Genomic DNA, 25,165 nt, shown 5'->3' with positions numbered 1-25,165 from the left:
AGCAGCCCCTCAGCATTTGCCCCGTGCCCACTCACCCAGGAAGGTGGGCATCTCCTTCGCCCCAGGCACCTCAGGCCCTGTCCAAGTCACCCCTGCTGCCCTCAGTGAGGAGGTCATTGACCTCCTCAGGTCGCTCACTGTTGGGCAGTCTACTATTTTGAATGCCTTCCAGGGTGTAGAAAGGGAAGTGCACCAAAGTAATGCATTCCTGGAGGGCATTAATTCTGGTCAGGCGGCCCTTCAGCGAGCCTTTCAGACTCTGGCCTCAGCACTGATGGCAGCCATTGTCCCTGTGTCTAACCTCCCCCCTTCAACTTCCTACACCCAGACCCAATCCCCCGTACCTCTGCCTATCCCAAGCACACATCAGACCAGCCTGCACACACCTCAACACCCAAGGGCAGCTCACGCAGACATAAGCCCCACACATCCCACAGGCAGTCACACAAGCAACATCCACATACAGACATACCAACATTCACTGCCTCCACTGTGTCCCCCTCCTCCACGTCTCCCTCCTCCCTGCCAGTCTTGTCTCCACTCACACCTGCATGCACAGCATCTTCAGCCACTACGTCCCTCAGCAGCACACACACCAGAACACCCCACACACGTGCACTCACCACCCCCACTGCCATTTACACGTCCCCTGTGTCCTCTCCCAGTGTGTCTGTGCCGCCCCCTCCCAAGATACACAAACGCAGCCAGCCACCCACCCAACAGCCATCCACCTCACGACAGCCTACAGCCCAGGCACCTGCACCCAAAGCCACCCCACTTACACCTCCTACAACCACAAACTCTTCCTCCACTCCCATACCCACTACACCTACCCGTCCCACTGCTCCCAAAAATATTTTCCTGTCCAAACTTCACCTCTTTCCCTCAACTCCCCCACCCCGTCCATGTCATAGGCCCAGAGCTAGCACCTCAGCCACTACATCACGGGCCCGGTGGTGCATGTCGTACATGGTCACTGGAGTGCACCGCCCACCAGGGCAGCCAGTCTGGTACGGAGCAACAGCACAGCCAGCCCCCCCCCCTCAGAAACATCCAAAAATTGCCAGTGCACGGCGGCAGAGGGTCAAGACACCAGGGACAAAAACCCCTACCAGGGCTCCCGGCGGGAGTGTCGAGGCAGCTGGGACACCGGCCAAGGTGGGGAAGGGCCACAGGAGAGCAGGAAAGGCTGGGAAGGGCAGCACGCCCGACAACACCGCCATCAGCCCAGCTGGCCAGGAGGGCCCCACAACCCCCATCCCAGCTGGCCAGGAGGCCACCAAAAGCCCCAGCACAGCTGCCCAGGGTGGCCCCGGCACCCACAGGACAGGTGGGCAGGAGGGCCCCACCAGACCCAGGCCAGATGGCACATGAGCATCCCGGCATGGCCAGGACCGCTGAACAGGGGACCGCCATCTCAAGCATCGCTGAACAGGGGACCGCCATCTGAAGCACCGCTGAACAGGCCCCTCCATCTCAAGCACCGCTGAACAGTGCACCGCCATATCAAGCACCGCTGAACAGGGCACGGCTATCTCAAGCACCGCTGAACAGGGGACCGCCATCTGAAGCACCGCTGAACATGCCCCTCCATCTGAAGCACCGCTGAACAGGGCACCGCCATCTCAAGCACCGCTGAACAGGGCACGGCTATCTCAAGCACCGCTGAACAGGGTACTGCCATCTGAAGCACCGCTGAACAGGCCCCTCCATCTGAAGCACCGCTGAACAGTGCACCACCATCTCAAGCACCGCTGAACAGGCCCCTCCATCTCAAGCACCGCTGAACAGGGCACTGCCATCTGAAGCACCGCTGAACAGGCCCCTCCATCTGAAGCACCGCTGAACAGGGCACCACCATCTCAAGCACCGCTGAACAGGGCACGGCTATCTCAAGCACCGCTGAACAGGGCACTGCCATCTGAAGCACCGCTGAACAGGTCCCTCCATCTGAAGCACCGCTGAACAGGGCACCGCCATCTCAAGCACCGCTGAACAGGCCCCTCCATCTCAAGCACCGCTGAACAGGGCACTGCCATCTGAAGCACCGCTGAACAGGCCCCTCCATCTGAAGCACCGCTGAACAGGGCACCGCCATCTCAAGCACCGCTGAACAGTGCACCGCCATCTCAAGCACCGCTGAACAGGGGACCGCCATCTGAAGCACCGCTGAACAGGGCACCGCCATCTCAAGCACCGCTGAACAGGGCACGGCTATCTCAAGCACCGCTGAACAGGGGACGGCCATCTCAAGCACCGCTGGCCCATGAGCGGCAGGGGCAGTGCCACATCTGTGTCGGACAGGGCTGCATGATGCACTCTGGGCACCAGGCCCCCTCCAGAACCAGTGGAGACATGCATCCACTACCTCATTCCTGCACAGGAAGAAGCACTCTGGCCAACAGGCCCCCTCCAGATCCAGTGGAGACTGTTATCCACTTGAGAGACTGTGGCTTTGCACTCCTCAGGATGGAACAGTGGAAAACCGACCCACTGTAGAGACTTGAGAGACTGTGGCTTTGCACTCCCCAGGATGGAACAGTGGGAAACCCACCCACTGTAGAGACTTGAGAGACTGTGGCTTTGCACTCCCCAGGATGGAACAGTGGGAAACCCACCCATTGTAGAGACTTGAGAGACTGTGGCTTTGCACTCCCCAGGATGGAACAGTGGGCATGGAGGCCCCTCGTGGATCTGGCGTCATGCACTCATCCGGCTGAGGTGCCCCCCCTTCCCTTCCCCCTGAGGTGCCTTTAGTTTTGCTATCTGATGCCCCTGCAGTGTTCTCTCCGTTTAGGTCAGGTATCCGGTGTGGGCTTTGCCCATGTTTTTTGGGCCCAGTGGTCCACGGACAATGCCTGGATTTGTAAATTTGGTGTATATAATAGTTTTTAGTGTGTATATATTTTTAATTGCTGTATTTCAATATATTTCAATGGTTACAGTCATTTCCTTTTGTCTTTGCCTTCTTCCAGGGGGTCTGGGGGGTGTAACTGTGATGTATAGATATGTATTAGTGTGTGTGTTGTAGTGGGTGAGGGTGGGGGTGGGGATGTTGCGTGTGTGTGTCACTGTTTTTTCCATTCCCCCTTCCCTGTGTCGTAGGTGCAGTACTCACTGTTGTCTTCTGCGCCGGCGTACGTGCTCATGGTAGAGAAGTAGGAAGACTATAGCTGGGAGGATTTGGAGTTCCGGGTCCATGGTGTCCTCGTTCCTCGTGGGGTGTGTAGAGGTGAGCGTTTTCCCTTCGAAATGTCTGTTTCCGCCGTGTTTTTATCAGCTGTGAATCCGCCCCGGAAAAGGTGGCGGATTGGACTGTTGTGATACTGTGGCCGGTACTTTGACTCCCGCCTGTCTGTTGGCGGTGACCGCTGCGCTGTTTGTTTGTACCGCCGTGGCGGTCGGAGTGTTAAAGTGGCTGTCTTTGTTGGCGGTTTCCGCCATGGTCGTGATTCCATTTTTTTTCCCGCAGGCTTGTTGGCGGTTTTACCGCCGCTTTAGCACCGACCGCCAGGGTTGTAATGACCACCTATGTGTCTCCTGAAGGCTGGAATTTGTTGCCTCCATCTCTCTGGGGGATCCCTGTGCTATGTCTGTGACAAGGTGTGTAAGATAGTGTTGGCCTGCTGCATACTACACAACTTGGCTGTGAGGAAAGCTATCCCCCTTCTGGAAGAGGAGGGTGTTGTACAACCAGCCTTGCAACCTCAGAGAGGGGATGAGATTGATGGTGAGGAAGAAGAGGGGGAAGATCTCAACTTCAGGACCCAGCTAATCCGCCTATAATTCCAGTGACTCTAAGGTACTGTTCAATGATGCCGATGTATTCACTGCATAGTTTCAGACTGACTCATCTGATAAGAAGATGGTGTGATGGCAGTGGCATGTCAACAAGGTAGCTCAGTGGCACACAAGGGAGACAGTTCAGGACAGAGTCACATCCTGGTGCAGGGCTTGCTCCTGGCTGGTGTTTCAGTGGCATTTCTGGGTCTGAGAGCACATTTGTGAAGGTGCACCTGGGCTGCAGGGCTAGAGGTGCTGGTTTCCTGTGTGTCCTTTGGCAGTGCCACCAGTCCATTAGCTGCTACAGATGTAGCAGGCAGGGCAGTGTCCTGGCTAGTGGTCGGGCTTGCATGTGGGTGGAGGTCTCAGACTGGCTGTGGTACTGGTGCTGCAGCACCCCTACAATGTAGGCCTTGGTGGCATTGAGCTGTTTCCATTGCTCCATGGCCTCCTGGTGGTGTGCTATCTGCAGCCTCTGATTGTGCTCCAAGGTGGCCAGGATCTGGCCCATCCTGTCCTGGGTATGGTGGTATGCTCCCAGGACCTCAGATATCACCTCCTGGGCTGCTGAATCCATCCTTTGGCCACCCCCTGGGCCAAGTCATACTTGCACTGTGCCCTTCATCATCCTGCCTGTTAGTGGGTGGAGACTTTGGCCTCTGTACATGTGGGCTGCCAGTCCGCGGCGGGGAGACACTTATGTGGGGTCATTTGGCCAGAGCTGAGGATGGTGACTGGGTGGTAGGGGTGTCAGTGGTATCCTGGGTGGTGCTGCTGGAGGGTGACAGTCCAGGACTGTGTGATGGGCCAGGTAGTTCCTCTATTTCAATACATCCCTCTGCACTCTCCTGAGTGGGGCCTCTGTCTTCAGGTGGGGCGCTGGCACTCCTTGACATCTCTGTCTGGGTGGCATGGGTGGCAGTGTCTGTGTGTGGGGGAATAGACATGTGGGAGTCAGGTACTTTATCGGCAATTGCAGCACTGCTCTGCACTATTTGATGATTATATTACCCTGTCGTGGCAAGCAAGGTCCCTTCGTGTACATTTAGTGGCATTTTATGTGGGGGGTTGAAGTGCATTGTGGGTGCTGTATTACCACTGGGAATCTATGCAGGGGTAGGTGACTGTGCCTAGGGGGCTGGATGGTGGTCTGTTTGTGGGATTGTGGGCATGCAGGGAAGTTGGATGTGGGTGTTGTGGACTGGGTAGGGGATGGGGTACTGGTGGCAGTGAGAGGGGTGGGGTGATACATGCATTATAGGTGTGGTGACTGTGAAGGTATTGTAGTTGACTTACCCAAGTCCAGTCCTCCAGTGAGTCCGGTGAGCCCTCTGGGTACAGGATAGCCAGAACCTTCTTCTCCCAGTCGGTCTATTTGGGGGGTGTAGGTGGAGGACCACCTACAGTCTTCTGTACGGAGATGCTGTGCCTGGATGCCATTGACCTGACCTTCCCATGCAAGCCGTCCTGTCTCTTCCGAATGTCGTCCCTTGTGCGTGGATGGTTCCCCACTGTGTTGACCTTGTTGACTATCATCTGCCATCTCCATCTTCCTGGCCACTGGTGACTGCTGCACCTGTGCCCCGAATAGTTGTGGCTCGAACCTGAGTATTTCGTCCAACATGGTCCTTAGCTCCCTGTCTGTGAAACGGGGGTGCTTAGAGGGTACCATGGTGTGTGTTGTGGGTGTATTGGTGAGGGTGCTGTCGTGTGGCTGTGTGTGTGGGTTGTAATGGTGTTTGGGCTATGTATGTGTTTTGGTGGTGTATTTGTGTGTGTGACTTGTGTGATCATGGGTTTAGTGTATGCGTGTTATGTTGTCAATATCTGTTGTGATATTGGTGATGCAAAGGATTGTGGGGTATGTATGTGAGTGTTTTATAGTGTTGTGGATGTTTGTCAGGTGTGTGGGTTACAAAGTTGCCAGTGTGTGCATTTGTTGTTGGTGGATCCCATTGCTGGCCGTGGCAGTGCATACCGCCAATGGTCTTTCGGCATTCACTATCTGCCACGCTGATTTGTGCATCATTATTTGGTGGACGGGGGATTTGTCTGCATGGCGGTGGCGGGGTGGTGTGTACTGCATTTCCGTCGTCGTAGGCCCTGGCCGTGGGTGGACGTTGCAGGATTTTTGGAGGTTTAACTTTTTGGCATCATTATTCGGCTGTGTAATGTCTACCGCCACAGGCGGTATTCTGTTCACCATCGCCACGGCGGTTGGCGGTGATTACTGCCGAGTCCATAATGAGGACCTTTGTCCCTTAAGGGAATGAGTATGAGTAATTGCTTGAGACGGGTTTCTCCCCTTTTTGATACAGCAGCCTGTGTTGCTTGGAAAACTAGGGAACTATTGCTTGGGGTCCTCTTTCTCCTTGGTCATTTCCATGCCTCTCAGAATAGGGATTTTTCCCTCTGGGCTGCTCAAAATCATCTATTGTATTCCCAGATGCACTCCTCATGGTACCCTGGCATCACCCTTGGTGTCTTCTGTTTTTCTGCCCCCTCTGTTTTCTACTCTTTCTATTTTTGTGAATAGGCCATTCAGTGTCCTCCACTTGGGAAAAGGGAGCGTTCTCCCACCATAACTCTTCCTCTCTCTAAATTTTCTCTACTAGAGATTCTAATTTGGGAAAATTGGTGCCCACAATAAGAGTTTCTGGAAACTGAGATATCTGTTCTACTTGCAAAGGTACAAGGAAGTCTTTCTCATGTTGGAAGTTAAACCTGGTGACAGGATATTTCTTCTTATACCCATGGGCACACTGAATGTTCACAATACCTGTTGGTTCAGGGCCCCGCTGGGAATGGCTTGAGGTCTAATGACACTCTGTTGACAGCTGGTGTCCAAGACAGCCACAACAAGGTTCCCATTTACTTTAATCGTACAGCAGTAAGATGGTTTGGTTCCTGAAGCAGTGCAATATGAGGATCTCACAATTCTGATATCTATGGGATCCTCCTTTCAGGGACAAAGTGGGGCAATGTGTCCCATACCCTCACAGTTAAAACACTGGGGCCCATGGTGCATGTGTCTTAGACTGGGTCTGGCAACTATGGGAACAATCTCTGATTTTCTTGGACCTTGGGGTTAACTTGGTCTCAGTTCACCGGAATTCTTGCCCCTCCATGCACTTTCCTCTTGCCCCTTTGGAATGTATTGAGCATGCTGTAGGCACTAGCGATTTCTACAGCTGTCTCGAGAGTGATATTACTATGCTGTCTTACCCACTTTTGTACTGGAGGATGCAAAGAGGCCAAGAACTGTTCCAGATAAATATTTTCCAATATCCTATCGTTGGTGGCCGGCTTCGGGTTGAGGTATCTGTCAGTCATATCGCTCACTTGGTAGTACAGGGCTCTGGGGGTCTCTTCTCTTGTCTTGATAATCTGCCTCTGTTTTCTGCACCATGGCCCTGCCCCCTCTTCCTGGAGGGAGACGTCCATCGTCAGTGTTGGGCCTGGTGTTCTCCCTGCCTCCTTCTAGTCAGGATAACTCAGATACACACCATAAATTAACCTGTACTCACCCTCTTGTAGCTTGGTACAGAGCAGGCAGTTTTAACTTAGTAGGCAAAAGTAAAGAATGTGTGCAACACTTAAAACAGTAAAACTGTGAAAACACAGCAGAAACTAAATTCATACCAGGTGAGAAAAACAGAGCTTAATTTATTGAAAAACACAAGACCAAAACAACAAAAATCCAATCAATAGAAGTTGAGATATCAAGTGTTAAAGATTATCTGCAAATATTGTGTTTAGAAACTGAAAGCATCAACTGGGGCTACCTGGTCACGCTAGACCTGGGTAAATCCAAATGTTCAGGCCGACATGGGCCGGCCGCAGGGACCACCCCTGACCTGCTGAAAAAGTACCTTATGTGGGGGGGTTCCATCACCGTTAAGGATCCAATGCGAAGAGCAGACGGATAATGTAAAGGCAATGTGTCAGTTCCGATCTGCACAGTCAGGGATGTGCCATTGTTAAGCCACGCAGTCATCAATGAGATGTCCTTGAGCAGCTGTGCAGGGTCGAATCCTTTGCGATGCATCATGCTTGAGTGGCTCAAGAAGCAATCTGAAGGCGATGCATTGAGACTGAGGGCGACGCACCAGTTCTGAGCCACACAGTTGGTGCTGCAATGTCTTTGTCCTCAGCAGCAGCTACTTGGCGTCGAGGAGAGATGCGGAGGTTCCGATCGGCACAGAGATGACAAGGCATGGATTTCTGTATACACAGCTGCAGAACCCACTTATAAGTGCACCGGACTGAATTGACACTACTTGGGAAGCAAGCCAGCAAGCTATTGGAGTCACTTTTGTTCTGGGAATGTAGAGATGCAGTTCCAGCCCATTCACTCCCAGACAAGGAGGGTAGCAGCCAGTGTCGCGTTGGCTCTCAATATTCTAATGAGACTCTTGGATTTTGAGCGGCAGAATCGCCCGCGGTGTGGGGAGGCTGAGTCTGACCCACTGCGGGTGACACCTGTCGCTCTAATCCGGGTTCTGTTCTGGCCAACTAGCAGTGCCTCATCCCTACTCAGGGGAAGGAGTGACTGGGCAGCCAAGCGCATGACATAATTGGTTTCTCAGGGAAGCAGTGGTCACTCAGATCTCATCCGTTTCTCTCGTTTACCTTTAGTCTCATATATAAAATGACAAACAGAGGCAGTATATGTTTCATTTATGATTTTAATAAAACAACTGCATCTTAGATAGCAAAGCATGAGCTTCAATAACCAGAACGACACAGCATGACAGTATTAATATTGTGACAAAGAGACCAAAGCATAAAAATAATGCTATCATATTGTCACTACAGTCAATAGACTAACTCCTACCTAGGCAATGATAGAGCACAGCATGTTAAGTTCTAATTCTGCCCTTCAGGTTCCCCTGGGAAGACATCATCCCCCATACCTGAGCAAAGGCCTGTGGTCTGCGTTAGCATCTGTAGCGAAGCATTCGGCAATCAGCATACAGTCGTGGTTCTCTGGCTGGAATCTCCCTCTAATGTGTAAGGGACAGGAAAGTGTTTTTATAATAAAATAGCTGATGTTCTGAGAAAATCTCCTTACGTAAGGATGTGTGTTTTCTACGAATGTCGGAGACTAAACTTATACCACGTTCACTGGCAATGTACCTTGCTATAGCCTTGGAAGAAGCACAGAGTGAGCAAGAATGTCTTGTTTGAGAACAGAGTGCTGGCCTAGGCAAAAACAGTTAGATAAACAGAAAATAAAACAAGACCGTAAAAGTGGCTATTGTAACAATAATAAAATAAAGCTGAATAAAATATATCTAGGTTAGAGTGCACAGCGGCTTGGCCTAGTGTGTTAAAATAACATGCATGGAGCTATAGCTAAAATGGCTACACAACACCAGCAGGGCAGGCACAGCAAATCAGGAGTCCAGCAGAGTTCCAACAGAGTGACAGTCCCTTCAGCAGCACAGAAGTCCTTCTGCCTGGCAGAATGTCCTCAGGTCCAGAAGTGTACAGATTTTTTGGGTCAGAAGTCCAGTTCTTATACCCAGTGGTGTCTTTGAAGTGGGAAAGACATTAAAGAGAGGCATTTGAAGTGTCAAAGTTCCTGCCCTTCCTGCCCTCAGTCACACCTAAGCTTCCTTTGTGTGTGACTGTCTGGAGGGAATCCACAACAACCCATCTATCACCCTCCCAGAAGTGTATTCAAAGACAAGCAGGCATTTTTGCAAACACTAAATAGCCTTTTCACATGTACTAATCATATTTTGTGATTAGATATCCTGTTAACAAATCTGAAAATAGGACCTGTGAGTCGATATAAGGAAGGGGTGTGTTCTGAGCGTCCCTTCTTAATAGCAAGTCGCAGGGGCAAGTGTGAATGTTTTGTGACCGGAATGCGATCACAAAACATTTACATTTTACAGACTCTGTAAAGGAGGTAGAAACCTATTCTCAACAGGAACCTCTCCCCTTTTGTGAAAATGGGTGGCAACATTTTTTAAGAGCAGGCAGTGGTCCCACGGACCACTTCCTACTCTGAAAAAATGAAAAGGAAACTTTGTATTTTTCATTTTGAAATGCATCCTGTTTTCTTTTAATGAATGCATTAAAAAAATTGCTTTATTTAAAAAGCAATCACAGACATGGTGCTCTGTTGACCCCAGCAGGTCACCATCACTGTGATTGCAGGCCATTACCAATGAGTCACAAATTGTGACCTGCCTCATGAATATTGATGAAGCAGGTCTATTTGCGATCCACTGGAAATCGCAAACAGGGTCTGATACACTGGTGTATATCGCAGTTTGTGACTTCCTAACTGCGAGTTGCAAAGAATTGCAATTAGGAAGTTGCAAAATCTAGCAATAGTATATGTGGTACTTGATGAGTTAAAGTAAGAAAATGGCAAATTTCTAAAATTGGCATTTTCAGAATTACAATTTAAAATATGACCACCGTACGTTGTGATTTAAATTGTGATTCCAGAGACACCAAACTTTTGGGTTCCATCTCTTCTCAATTGGGAATTACACTTAACCTCATTAGAGTGGCTACCTCCCTGGTGCAGGTCACGACCAGTGGCCGACAACGGAGAGAGGGTTAAAAATTCCTCAGGTGCATCACACCCACTGATTTATTTTTATTTAGCAATACCCCGGGAGACATGGAAGATCTTCCGTGTTTCCCCCCCGTCCCTTTGTGAAGTCAGCATTTGTTTTCTCCATCGGAGCCGGGATGCAGGGAGACTCTCCCCTTTCAAACGAGGCCTTCCTGAGCGTGTTTCCTGGCCCTCGAGAGCCTCCACCTCCACTAGACACCAGGGATTTCAATTGGGGGTGTCGGCCCCCTAAGCAAATGGGCTTAAATGTATGTTTACCCTTGGGAGGGGCGATCATGCACCCAGGGGTTAAACATATTTAAAAAAAAAGAAATTGACAGGGGGTCGCCTGTGAGCAGGGCGATCCCCTGTGAAGGCAATATTTTTTTTTTATAGTTGTATGGTTTCCCTTGGGGCCACTATGGCCCCCAAGGAAACCATACAGCTACAAAAAAAATACGTAGAGCTATATATATAAATATAGATCGATATATGTAGATATATCTTTCTATGTTGATAGATAGATATATCTATATAGATAGATATCTATCGATAAAGATATGCATATATAGAGAGATGTCTTTTGTTACCCTGGGGGATACGATCGGCCCCCATGAAAACCAGACCTACATATAAAAGTGATCTATATATATATATATATATATATATATATATATATATATATATATATATATATATTTGCCATCAGTTGTCTTGCAGTTGCAGCTTGCGTCTTCAAAGCAATACTTCAACTGACGCATTTCAACTGTAGCTTTTAGGCAGAAATAAAAAAGTCAAGTAAGTCTTGTGATTATGTTTCTGCTACAAAAGGATCAGACTTTTGTCTAGTGGCAGTTTTGATGCCTCTCCCCCTTCAAACGAGGCCTTCCTGAACTGGTTTCCTGGCCCTCAATCGCAGCTGCGATCGCACCCGCCAGGGGCTAAATTTAAAGAAAAATAAAAAATAAAATTGACAGAAGGTCGTCCGTGAGCAATGTGGGGGCAATCATTTTTTTAGTAGTTGTATGGTTTCATAGTGGGGCCACTATGTAGATAGATATATCTATATATATATATGTGTGTATATATATATATATATATATATATATATATATATATATATATATATATATAGGGATGACTTTTGTCAATGCATGTGTAGTTTCCCTGGGGGCTTCAATCGGCCCCCAGGAAAACCGGGTCCCCATATAAAAATGATCTATATTTGTTGGACTTTTTCCCTTACGCAGGGTCATCCCCAGTCTTTTTGCCTCCTTCCTCCTGGTTTTTCTGACCTCTCGCTGTTGGCTCTAGGACTCTGAGCACTTTATCACTGCTGACCAGTGCCAAAGTGCAGGTGCTCTCCCATCTAAAGTTGGTATACTTATACCTAATTGGCATATTTAATTTACCTATAAGTCCCTTGTTCAGTGGTATCTCTATACCCAGGGCCTGTAAATTAAATACTACTAGTTGGCCTGCAGTGCTGCTTGCGCCACCCACTGAAGTAGACTTTCAAACCTGTCTCAGGCCTGCTAGCTCCCCTTTTACTACATGTAAGTCACCCCTAAGGTATGCCCTAGCTAGCCCTATGGGCAGGGTGCCATGTATGTAGAAAGGCAGGACATGTGCCAGGTTGCGTGGCCTGTCCTGGTAGTGACAAACAGCCTAACTTGGTGTCTCACAGCTGTGAGTGCTGCCTTCCCATAGGATTGCATTAGAAATGCCCTGCCTTATGTGTAAGGGGTATTGTCTGATTTATGAGGGGTAGCATAGGCGTGTTTGGTATGCTTGTGATAATAAATGCTGTTTACTAGTGTGGGTGTATTTTTTATTACTATCACAGAAATGCCACTTCTTGAAAGTGCGCATTTATCCGTGCTTATGACTCTGGTATTTTGCAGCTTGACTCAAATCCACGTCTGGTCAGAGTGACAGTTGGGGCTTTGTGCATACTTTTCAGACAGCCTGTACACAGGGAGGATGGAGGTGTCACAGAGGTGCATCTGCATACTGAATAGTCTTACTGGGCTGAGAGAAGGGAGAGGCGGGGCACACCTACATTTGTAAAGGCTGTGCCCTGCCCTCACACAATAGGGTTGTTAACCGCCCACTGATGTTTGGAGCCTGTCCTGTAAGGAGAGAGGGGGCACTCCCAGAAGCAGTTGTAACTGGCTGGAACCTCCTCTCCCTACCATTGCAAAACATTGTAAGGACTGAGTATAAGTATAGGGGAATTTTTCCCACAATTTGGAGACTCTTTGAACATCATGGAACTGGACACAGAAATGCTGGAGGGACTTACCAGGGACCGCTATGGACTACGGCTGATGTGCTGACCTGTTACCTGCTTGGTCACTGTAAAGGACTTGACACTTGCTGCCTTTCCCTTGTGCTGGCCTGTTGTTAGGGCCCCTAAACCTGTGGGCCTTTTCCTGAAACTTGGCTCCACAAGGGCAGGGTGCTGTGGCCCCTGACCCCTGCAGTGACCCTGAAGCACGAGAGGTGCTTCACTTGATGCCCAATCTAGCGCTTAGGAGAGCGCTCCTTTGGGGATTCCCCTAGGGCTTGAAAGCGCTTCCCCTTTGAAAGTGTTTTGGCCAAAGAAATCACTGCCGAAGCCCGGGGGAAGTTGTGGCACCGAGCGCCAGTGAGCGCGCTGCTCTGTGCCCCCGGGGCACGAAAGACATTGCAAAAATAGAGGATCGGAGCGAGCGTGCTCCTATCATGCCCCCGCGGTGAAGCGCCGTGGAGCGCCCCCGGGGCACAAGCAGGCACCCGCTTTGGTGCCTGCTGCTTCAATCGGCCTGGGTAGGCCGCGCCGTGTGTCTGCCGTCAGGCAGGGGGAAGTAGGCCTCATCGGAGGCTCCCCCACCCCACGGGCACCTTTTTCCTCGACCCCGAGGGGCAGGGGAGAAGGAGGTCTCTCCCTGCCCCGATCGAACCCTCTACTAAGCCGCGGGCAGGCAGAAGCCTCATCGGAGGCTCCCCGCACCACTGGGCTGAGTCTTGGACCTGGTCGTGGTTCCCCCCTGTGAAAGGGCCAGTGAAAGGCCCGGGGGCCCCCAGGGATCGCGGGCTCCTGGAGGGGCCCGTCACTAAAACCAGAGGGGGTGTGTGGTGCCCCCTCCTTCGCCCTTTCTCTCGCTGTTGGTGGCCCCACCTTTTTGAAGGCCGGTTGAGGCCTGGAGGGGGCCCCAGAGATCAAAGGCCGCAGGAGGGGCACACTATAAGAATCAGGGAGGGTGTGTGCCGCCCCTCTCCCTCTACAGCCTCACGAGGCCCCCGTTTTGTGCAGGGAGCGCCAGGGGCCCCCTTGTTTTCGTTTCTTAGGCACTGGAGATGCCTGTTTCATCTTACCCAGGTACTGATTAAGGATCCATATATATATATAATCTAAAGTTCTTTCTAAAGACTTTGCAAATTAATATATATCGCCTACCTGGTTTATGATGTTTTTGTGTGCATATGCAAATGTTCCTTTTATGGACATGCTTGCTAATATGTTTTTCTAACTTGCCATATGTTTTCTAATGTTCCTACTATGGGCATTTTTATGATATTCTTATGACAAGTGCTTTAGTGTAATAACGTGTTTCCTGACTACTGCTTATGTTGCAGAATACTAAGTAACCTGTGTGTTATGTGTAACTACTGCTAGTTTGCAGAGTAACTAATGTGTAACGTTCTGACAACTGCTAAGGTAGCAGGATAGTATTGATATGTGATGTTTGGTCTAATAATTGTGTTGTGTACAATACAGTATATTTTTATATAATCTGGTGTTGTGTTTCCTTTGTGGTGGGGATATTGCGTCACGTGTGTTGTGTGTGTTGTGCAAACGCTTTACACATTGCCTCTGGGATAGACCTGACTGCTCGTGCCAAGCTACCAAGGGGGTGAGCAGGGGTTATCTTGGATGTGTAACTCCCTTGCCCTGACTAGAGTAGATAAGTTTTGCTTGGCTTTGATGCATACCCTAGCCAACCAGAAACCCCATTCCTAACATTGGTCATCAGCGGTGAGGATAGGACTTGCGCTTGCACAATACCATTGTGACTCATTATTTCACTACAAGGATTGCGTTTAGACCATCACATGTTTGGCTTCTCTTAACTTTCTCTCTTTGGTCATTAGAGGGGTTCTGTAGAGAGAGAGGGCTGCCTGTAGAAGGGGACCTCAGGAGACCTCTGAATTTCTTTGAAAGGTTTGTGACATATTCCCAGGGAGGGAGTGTGCTTAGGGGGTACCCAGAGGATCCTGAGTGTAGCGAGGGTTCTCAATGGGAGGGCTCCCAGACCTCATCCCTAGAGAGTGGTAGAGAGACTGATCAGGAGGGTGAGAATGACCAGGTGGGGACACCAGTTGACAGGGAAGGCTCCAGTGATAGGGAGTCCCTTGCTGGGTCTAGTGTAAGAAGCAGGGCTACCTCCCATTCCTTGACGCCTGATGAGCTAAGAGATAGGCGGGAAGAGAGGGACCTGAAGTTGCAGTTAGTGCGCCTAGCTGTTGAGGAGAGAAGGGCTGAGGTAGAGAAGGCCTTAGTACAGGAGAGGATGGCAGAGGCAGAGAGGGCCTTTACCAAAGAAAGACTCACTCTAGAGCGCAGTCTGAAGGTTCTGGACTCACCAGCGCTGCAGGTGGTGTCCAGTGGTGGCAGCAATGTAGAGTTGTGTAGCAAAGATGTTCTTCACATACCCATAGATCTGGTACATAGGTTCCAAGAGGGGGGTGACATACGTCAGTGGTTAAAGGAATATGAGATGACTATGGTAGAGCACAGGATCCATGAGAAGGATTGGGGAACTGGCCTACAGAGATTTATTCCTGAGGAGGGAAGGGATGCCCTACTGACTCTAGAAGAGTGTGACAGGGAAGGGGACTCCACTGTGAAGAATGCACTGATTGTGAATTATGGTTTTTCCCTGAGGAATACAGAAAAAGGTTTAGGGGCGGTAAGAAACTGTCCCACCAGTCTTGGGAGGAGTTTGTGAAGGATTGCTGCATTGCACTAGATGGATGGGTGAAGGGTAGCACACAAAACAATTTTGGAGGGCTGTTTAATCTGATTGTCAGAGAGCACCTGCTTTGTTGTTGTTTTTCAGGGTTACGCCAACACTTGTCAGCGTGTGAGCTCTCTGACCCCAGACAGCTTGCAAAGGAGGCGGACGTCTGGTTGTGTACCAGAGAGTCTGGTGTGGCATTAGGGGGTGTTCTTAATGAGAGTGGTCTAGGTGTTTCCCAACCAGGTGTGGTAGGAAAGGCTTGCGTCCCAGGTATGTCCCAGTGTAATGAGAGGGGATCGGGATCCCATGTTTTGTCTCAGAGGAGAGGGAGTGGGGATGGGCTGTGTCCAGGATGTCCGAGACCCGGTCTCATAGCTTGGTTGGTTCCATGAGTGGACACCAGGATGGGAGCCTAGCCTGCATCGTTGGGCCAGATGCTCAGAGGGCTCCCACTTTCCCAGTAGAACTTGGGCGGGTGGCTGGTGATAGCGTTCCGCCGGTTCGGTTGTCTGGTAGTCTCACTCCAGAGTGGAGGAAGCGGAAATCCAGGCGCAGGGTTGAAAGGGGGCTGCGGGCCCCAGTGGAGAACCTGGAGGGTCAGGGGTCAGCTCTGAGAGCAGAGCCCCCCAGGAATGACCTTGGTGAGACCATTTCTGGGCTGGGGGGAATCCAGACTCTGTCAGATGGGCAGAGGTCAGGAGACCTGTGCCATCCAGACTCTTGTGTGGTCCTTGGGGAAGGTGTTTCCCTGGTGGGGGGTAGGTGTGCCCCCAAGGAAGTCCTGGTGCACCAGGCAAAAGTTCAACCGCAGGGTGGTGACTCTGGGTTGGATGATCAGGTTCAGGGGGTAAACTCTGACCTGATGGGGAGTAGGTGTGCTCCCAAGGAAGTCCTGGTGCGCCAGGCAGAGGTTCAAACGCAGGGTGGTGACTCTGGGTTGGATTGCCAGATTCAGGGGGTAAGCTCTGATCTGGTAGGGGGTAGGTGTGCTCCCAAGGAAGTCCTGGTTCGCTGGGCAATGGTCCAGTCTAAGGGTGTTGTCCCTGGACTAGATAGACAGGTTCAGGGGTAAACTCTGACTTGGCTGGGGGGGCGGTTAGTGTGCTCACCCCGTGTGAAACTTCTGGTAGCTTCTCCCGAGGTGGGGAGACGCAGGACTCTGGAAGTGGGGTTCAGGGACGGGGAAGCCCGCCCCAGACCCCAGTGCAACTAAGGGTGTCGTCTCTAGGTTGGGTGGTCAGTCGCCAGGTAGTGATCCTGGGCTGGCGAGAGCGCTGTGCAGGGCTGCTGTACCCAGCACCCTGGCAATTGTGGATTCTGGTGATACCCCTCCTAGGAGAAGAGGGCAGGATCCCAGAAGGAGGGGTAGAGGGCCTCTAGCCCCTGTAGAACCTATGGGTGCGGACCCTAGGTTGGTGGATCAGTGGCAGGGTAGAGCCCCTGAACTGTTGGAAGTGGAGTGGAGACAAGTTGCTTTGCACCTGGGGCTACGGCCTCCCACTCGTTATGGTTTCAGAGACCAGAGGCTCCTAGATGGCCTGGGGCCTGGTTCTGGCCATTGGCAGCTAGAGAACCCCCGTTGGTTGGTCTTAGCTGCCTGGGAAGCATTTAAAGAGAGATCCAAGTGGAGTCAGGAAGGCGTAGAACTGGAACATGCCCCTGCTGTTGTGGGCTTGGGTCTTTGTTCTATCGCCCCAGTCAGGGAAGTACATCAAGGTATTGAATGTTCTCCCCTGGCTTTTGGCTGGTGGGGGGTTGTGTTGGACGTTTTCCCTTACGCAGGGTCATCCCCTGTCTTTTTGCCTTCTTCCTCCAGGTTTTTCTGACCTCTCGCTGTTGGCTCTAGGACTCTGAGCACTTTATCACTGCTGACCAGTGCTAAAGTACAGGTGCTCTCCCATCTAAAGTTGGTATGATTGGCTTATACCTAATTGGCATATTTAATTTACCTATAAGTCCCTTGTACAGTGGTATCTCTATACCCAGGGCCTGTAAATTAAATACTTCTAGTGGGCCTGCAGCGCTACTTGTGCCACCCACTGAAGTAGACTTTCAAACCTGTCTCAGGCCTGCTAGCGCAGGGCCTGTGTGCACAGTTTTCTGCCACAGGGACCTGGCATCTAAATTTACTTGCCAGGCCCAGAACTCCCCTTTTACTACATGTAAGTCACCCCTAAGGTACACCCTAGCTATCCCTATGGGCAGGGGGCTATGTATGTAGAAAGGCAGGACATGTGCCAGGTTGCGTGGCCTGTCCTGGTAGTGACAAACAGCCTAACTTGGTGTCTCACTGCTGTGAGTGCTGCCTTCCCATAGGATTGCATTAGAAATACCCTTCCTTATGTGTAAGGGGTATTGTCTGATTTATGAAGGGTAGCGTAGGCGTGTTTGGTATGGTTGTGATGGTGATAATAAATGCTGCTAACTAGTGTGTGTGTATTTTTTATTACTATCACAGAAATGCCACTTCTAGAAAATGCGCATTTATCTGTGCTTAAGACTCTGGTGTTTTGCAGCTTGACTCCAATCCACGTCTGAGCAGAGTGACAGTTGAGGCTTTGTGCATACTTTTCAGACAGCCTGTACACAGGGTGGGTGGAGGTGTCACAGAGGTGCATCTGCATACTGAATAGTCTTCCTGGGCTGAGAGAAGGGAGAGGCGGGGCACACCTACATTTGTAAAGGCTGCGCCCTGGCGTCACACAATAGGGTTGTTAACCCCCCACTTATGTTTGGAGCCTGTGCTGAAAGGAGAGAGGGGGCACTCCCAGAAGCAGTTGTAACTGGCTGGAACCTCCTCCTGTAAGGACTGAGTATAAGTATAGGGGAATTTTCCCACAATTTGGAGACTCTTTGAACATCATGGAACTGGACACAGAAATGCTGGAGGGACTTACCAGGGACCGCCATGGACTGCTGCTGATGTGCTGACCTGTGATCTGCTTGGTCACTGTAAAGGACTTGCCACTTGCTGCCTTTCCCTTGTGCTGGCCTGTTGCTAGGGCCCCTCCACCTGTGGGCCTTTTCCTGTACCTTGGCTCCCCAGGGGCAGGGTGTTGTGGCCCCTGACCCCTGCAGTGACCCTGAAGCACGAGAGGTCCTTCACTTGATGCCTAATCCAGCGCTTAGGAAAGCGCTCCTTTGGGGATTCCCCTAGCGCTTGAAAGCGCTTCCCCTATGTCAGTGTTTTGGCCAAAGAAATCACCGCCGCAGCCCGGGGGAAGTTGTGGCACCGAGCGCGAGTGAGCACGCTGCTCTGTGCCCCCGGGGCATGAAAGACATTGCAAAAATACAGGATCGGAGCGAGCGCGCTCCTATCATGCCCCCCTGGGTGAAGCGCGGTGAAGCTTTGGTGCCTGCTGCTTCAATTGGCCTGGGTAGGCCGCGCCATGTGTCTGCCGTCATGCGTGGGGAAGGAGGCCTCATCGGAGGCTCCCCTTGCCCCACGGGTACCTTTTTCCTCGACCCCGAGGGGCAGGGGAGAAGGAGGTCTCTCCCTGCCCCGATCGAACCCTCTACTAAGCTGCGGGTGGGGCAGAAGCCTCATTGGAGGCTCCCCGCGCTGCTGGGCTGAGTCTTGGACCTGGTCGTGGTTCCCTCGTGAAAGGGCCAGTGAAAGGCCCGGGGGGGCCCAAGGGATCGCGGGCTCCTGGAGGGGCCGGTCACTAAAACCAGAGGGGGTGCGTGGCGCCCCCCTCCTTCGCCCTTCCTCTCGCTGTTGGTGGCCCCACCTTTTTGAAGGCCAGTTGAGGCCTGGAGGGGGCCCCAGAGATCAAAGGCCCCAGGAGGGGCCCAGTATAAGAATCAGGGAGGGTGCGTGCCACCCCTCTCCCTCTACAGCCTCACGAAGGCCCCTGTTTTGCTCAGGGAGCGCAGGGGGCCCCTAGTTTTCGTTTCTTAGGCACTGGAGATGCCTGTTCATCCTACCCAGGTACTGATTAAGGATCCATATATATATATATAATCTAAAGTTCTTTCTAAAGACTTTGCAAATTAATATATATTGCCTACCTGGTTTATGATGTTTTTGTGTGCATATACAAATGTTCCTTTTATGGACATGCTTGGTAATATGTTTTTCTAACTTGTCATATGTTTTCTAATGTTGCTACTATGGACATTTTTATGATATTCTTATGACAAGTGCTTTGGTGTAATAACGTGTTTCCTGACTACTGCTTATATTGCAGAATACTGAGTAACCTGTATGTTATGTGTAACTACTGCTAGTTTGCAGAGTAACTAATGTGTAACGTTCTGACAACTGCTAAAGTAGCAGGATAGTACTGATATGTGATGTTTGGTCTAGTAATTGCGTTGTGTACAATACAGTATATTTTCATATAATCTGGTGTTGTGTTTCCTTTGTGGTGGGGATATTGTGTCACGTGTGTTGTGTGTGTTGTGCAAATGCTTTACATATTGCCTCTGGGATAGGACTGACTGCTCGTGCCAAGCTACCAAGGGGGTGAGCAGGGGTTATCTTGGACGTGTGACTCCCTTGCCCTGACTAGAGTGGGTAAGTTCTGTCTGGCTGAGGTGCATACCCTAGCCAACCAGAAACCCAATTTCTAACAATATATATAAATAGTGTGCCACCAGTCTTGCAGTTGCAGCTTGCGTCTTCAAAGCAATGCACATACTTCAACTGACTCGTTTCAACTCTAGCTTTTAGGCAGCAATAAAAAAGTCATGTAATTCTTGTGATTATGTTGCTACAGAAGGATCAGACTTTTGTCTAGTGGCAGTTTTGATGCCATAAAGTAGCGCAGAAGGTTTATATGCCTACTGCAAAGATCAAATCTGTATTTTAAGTAAATAGCTGAGTACATTAGTAAAGTGAGCCATTACCTGCGCTATAAAACAAATGAAATGTATGTGCGGGGTGGGTATGGAGAGATGAAGAGAACTTTTGCTGGGTGGTAGGGAGGGAATCCGAGGAGGTCACGGGAGCACCAATAATTATTGGTGGACTGGAAGATAGAGGTGATTAAAACTGTGACGATTGGTATGTGACAAGGTAAAGTAATAGTGTGTCTTTTTTTGTGTCTTAAAAGAATGTGCTGATTGAGGGAAGAAGCAAAGGTAAGGTGACCTCAACTGTTGCACGTATCACACACATACAAACACACATGCCCACCAGCAATTTTGTGACTGTCTAAATAGGCTAGTGTTTTAGATCAATAGTTTAGCAAGTAGCAAAGATGGCATCTTGTTGGATGACTGCTGCTCAAGCCCTCACTCGGGGTATAGAGGACAGCTCTGACGTAGGATCAGAAACTGAGACAGCAGATACTGAGACAGCATCTGAGAGTTAGGACAATGGCGCAAACTCTGGGAGTCATTTTTCAGTCGTCGGAGTCCCATTCGATAACTCCTCTTCCATTGATTATGAGGGAGGTGATGAGGACATTCCTGCTGTTCCTTCACAAGCACAATCTGTGCACCGGGAAAATAGCGGGTTAGCCCAACCCAGAGAGCAGGTGCATGTGGCAGCAATCACAGAGAGAGTGCTCTCTTGGGAGCTTCCCAATTTAGTTCAGCCCCAAATTCCATCCCCCAAATCGTATTTGTGGAGACATCAAAATTATCTATCACAAAACAACATGGTTTTGTAAGGCAGGCACCTGTGTTTTTTGTTCTGGGCTTGGCGGCCTTATAGGGAAACCTACCAAAACCACACATTTCTGGAAACTAGACATCTGGGGGAGTCCACAGAGGTATGACTTCCGTAGATTTCCCAAAGTTTTCTTATCCAGAATACCCTGCAAAGGTGAAATGCTGAATAAAAACTAAACATTTTCTTGCATTTCTGTCACACAAACTACAGGAATATGCTGGGATCCACAAAATTCCTACCACCCAGTAATTCCCCTCCTGTCCTGATAAATATGCTACCCCACTTGAGTGCCTGCACCTAGTGCCTACGTCAGGAAAGGATCACACCAGGGTCAACAGTTGCCCTCATGTAAGGACCAATATTGACCGTTGTGTGATCTATTCCTGTCGTGGGCACTAGGCCTACCCACACAAGTGAGGTACCATTCTTATCGGGAGACTTGAGGGAATGCTGGGTGGAAGGAAATTTGTGGCTCCTCTCAGATTCCAGAACTTTTTATCACAGAAATGTGAGGAAGAAGTGTTTTTTTTTGCCAAATATTGAGGTTTGCAAAGGATTCTTGGTAACAGAACCTGGTGAGAGCTCCACAAGTTACTCCATCCTGGGTTCCTCTAGGCATCTAGTTTTCAAAAATGTACTGGTTTGGTAGGTTTCCCTAGGTATAGGCTGAGCTAGAGACTAAGGGCCAGATGTAGCAAAGGGTTTTACCCATTCTGTGTCTATGGGAAAATGTGTTCGTACATATGGCCCTAAAATCCACAGCTAGGCACCTTCCAAAAAACCCGTCAGCTTTCAATGTAAAAATTTGATGTGTCGATGTTGCGTTTTGGGGTGGTTCCTGTCGCGGGCACTAGGCTTACCCACACATGTGTGGTACTATTTTTATCGGGAGACTTGGGGGAATTTTGGGTGCAAGGAAGTTTGTGGCTCCTCTCAGATTCCAGAACTTTCCATCACCGAGATGTGAGGAAAAGGTATTTTTTTGCCACATTTTGAGGTTTGCAAAGGATTCTGGGTAACAGAACCTGGTGAAAGCCCTACAAGTCACCCCATTCTGAATTTCCCTAGATATCTAGTTTTCAAAAATGTATAGGTCTGCTAGGTTTCCCTAGGTGCCGGCTGAGCTAGAGGCCAAAGACCACATCTAGGCACTTTGCAAAAAACAGATTCGTTTTCCTTGGGAAAATTTGATGTGTCTATGATGTGTTTTGAAGCATTTCTTGTCGCGGGCACTAGGCCTACCCACACAAGTGAGGTACCATTTTTATCAGGAGACTTGGGGGAATGCTGGGAAGAAGGAAGTTTGCAGCTCCTCTCAGATTCTAGAACTTTGCAGCACCAAAATCTGAGGGAAAGGTGTTTTTTTTGCCAAATTTTGAGGTTTGCAAAGGATTATGGGTAACAGAACCTGGTGAGAGCCACACAGGTCACCCCATTTTAAATTCCTCTAGGTGTCTAGTTTCCAAAAGTATATAGGTTTGCTAGGTTTCCCTAGGTGCCAGCCGAGCTAGAGGTCAAAATCCACAACTAGGCACTTTGCAAAAAGCATGTCCGTTTTCTTTGGAAAAATTTGATGTGTCCACTTTGTGTTTTGGGGCATTTCCTGTTGCAGGCACTAGGCTTACCCACACAAGTGAGGTAGCATTATTATCGGGATACTTGGGGGAATGCTGGGTGGAAGGAAGTTTGCAGCTCCTCTCAGATTCCAGAACTTTGCAGCACCAAAATCTGAGGGAAAAGAGATTTTTTTGGTCAACTTTTGAGGTTTGCAAAGGATTCTGGGTAACAGAACCTGGTGAGAGCCCCACAAGTCACCTTATCCTGGACTCCCGCTGGTCTCTAGTTTTCAAACATGCACAGGTTTGGTAGGTTTCCCTAGGTGCCGGTTGAGCTAGAGGCCAAAATCCACAGCTAGGCACTTTCCTAAAAACACGTCAGATTTCCATGTAAAAATGTGATGTGTCCATGTTGCATTTCCTGTCGCGGGCATTAGGCCTACCCACGCAAGTGAGGTATCATTTTTATCGAAAGACTTAGGGGAACACAGAATAGCAGAACAAGTGTTATTACCCCTTCTCTTTCTCTACATGTGTTCCTTCCAAATGTAAGAGTGTGTAAAAAAGACGTCTATTTGAAAAATGCATTGTAATTCACATGCTATTATGGGCACTCCAGAATTCAGAGATGTGCAAATAACCACTGCTTCTCAACACCTTATCTTGTGCCTATTTCGGAAATACAAAGGTTTCCTTGATACCTATTTTTCACTCTTTATATTTCACCAAATAAATTGCTGTACACCCAGGTATACAATGAAAACCCTTTGCAAGGTGCAGCTCATTTGTTGGCTCTGGGTCCCGGGGGTTCTTGATGAACCTATAAGCCCTATATATCCACGCAACCAGAAGAGTGCAGCAGACGTAACGGTATATTACTTTTCAAAATATGACATGGCAGGAAAAAGTTACAGAGTAAAACGTGGAGAAAAATTGCTATTTTTTTCACCTAAATTTAAATATTTTTTATGAGCGAGCGCAAAGCGCTCCGTCCATAAAGTAATCTCTCTTTGGGCTTCAAACCACGCCCAGGTCACGTCAGTATCTTTCATTGGTTCCTGGGCTTGCTCTTTAAAATCTGCTTGTTTTCATTTGTGAAAGGCATGCATACGTCATGCCTTTTCCGGTGTTTAGCCCGCCTACACAGCACCGGTAAACTACTAGAAACATACGAGGCTTGATGTTTTGAGCCTGGTTTCTGAACTACTTTATCTGTGAATTTTCCCCGCAGCGCGATCGTTCTCCGTTTATTCGTTTTCAATTTCAGCGCAATCGCACTGCATTTTACATAACGCAATTGCACTGTGTTTTTTTTCTTTAAATTTGTGTGGCAAGAAAATTTAGGTTAGGAGTTTACAACGCAAATAGCTCCAACTCGAGCAAATGCGAGCCCCGTTGCATTGAAAACGCTTGTTTAATAAGCTGTTATTTTCTGTAGGATAAACTTGTAGGAGCTACACAAAGGATCCCTTACTGAATTCAGAATTTTGTTTACTTTTGAGAAATGTTTAGCTGTCCTGGATCCAGCATTGGTTTCACACCAATTTCTGTCCCTAACTGGAAGGAGCCTAAAGCAAAAAAAATTGTAAAAATGGGGTATGTCCCAGTAAAATGCCAAAATTATGTTGAAAAAATTGGTTTTCTGATTCAGGTCTGCCTGTTCCTGAAAGCTGGGAAGATGGTGATTTTAGCACCGCAAACCTTTGTCGATGCCATTTTCAAGGGAAAAACCATATGCATTCTTCTGCAGCCCTTTTTCCAATTTTTCTGAAAAAAAAACAAAATGTTAGCTGTATTTTGACTAATTTCTTTTTCTCCTCCAGGGGAACCCACAAACTCTGGGTACCTTTGAATTCCTAGGATGTTGGAAAAAAAGGATGCAAATTTGGCAAGGATAGCTTATGTGGACATAAAGTTATGAAAGCCTAAGCAAGAACTACTCCAAATAGCCAAAAAAGGGCTCAGCACTGGGGGAGGCCCAGCAGCTAAAGGGTTAATAAAAGGTAATAAGAAGACCTCCCTGGATTTTTTGGTACAAAAATGGAAATTTTGGAGCATCAAAATTTATATATTGCGGCACAAAGTTGCATTTTTTTGCAGCAATTTTGTGCTTTTATTTCATTATTATTTCTTGGTTTATCGTAGTTTAACACCCACAAACCTCACAGTCTCCTGCCATTGACTTGCCACTCCTTTCACCTCTCTGATATTCTCTTCCTCTGCTCCAACCCTCCTATCATCACCTTCCCTTATCACTACTGTTATGTCACCTCACCCATCCTCTGCCATGAACTTTTCTCCCATTCCTCTGCCATGATCATCCCCTTTCTCTACTTTTACCCTCATGCTCCTCTGCCATCATCTCGCTACAGTCCTTATTCCATTCTGTCCTCACCTCTCTCTGCCATCACGCTCCCCTTTCTCTCTCATCCGACTTCTCTGATGTAGATCATCGTATCTTCTGGATACATTGTAATCATTAAAATGCTTTACAATTTTTAACATTTTGTGTCTTACACTATGTGCAATACAGTTTTTAAACTGTGACAGCCAGTGCTTAATTTGTAAAACAGTTAGGGTCAGATGTACCAAAGGATTTTACTCATTCTGTGTCTATGGG

This window comes from Pleurodeles waltl, chromosome 11, assembly GCF_031143425.1.
Source record: "Pleurodeles waltl isolate 20211129_DDA chromosome 11, aPleWal1.hap1.20221129, whole genome shotgun sequence".
Classification (NCBI taxonomy): Eukaryota; Metazoa; Chordata; class Amphibia; order Caudata; family Salamandridae; genus Pleurodeles; species Pleurodeles waltl.
Note: the sequence above shows the minus strand (reverse complement) of the source record.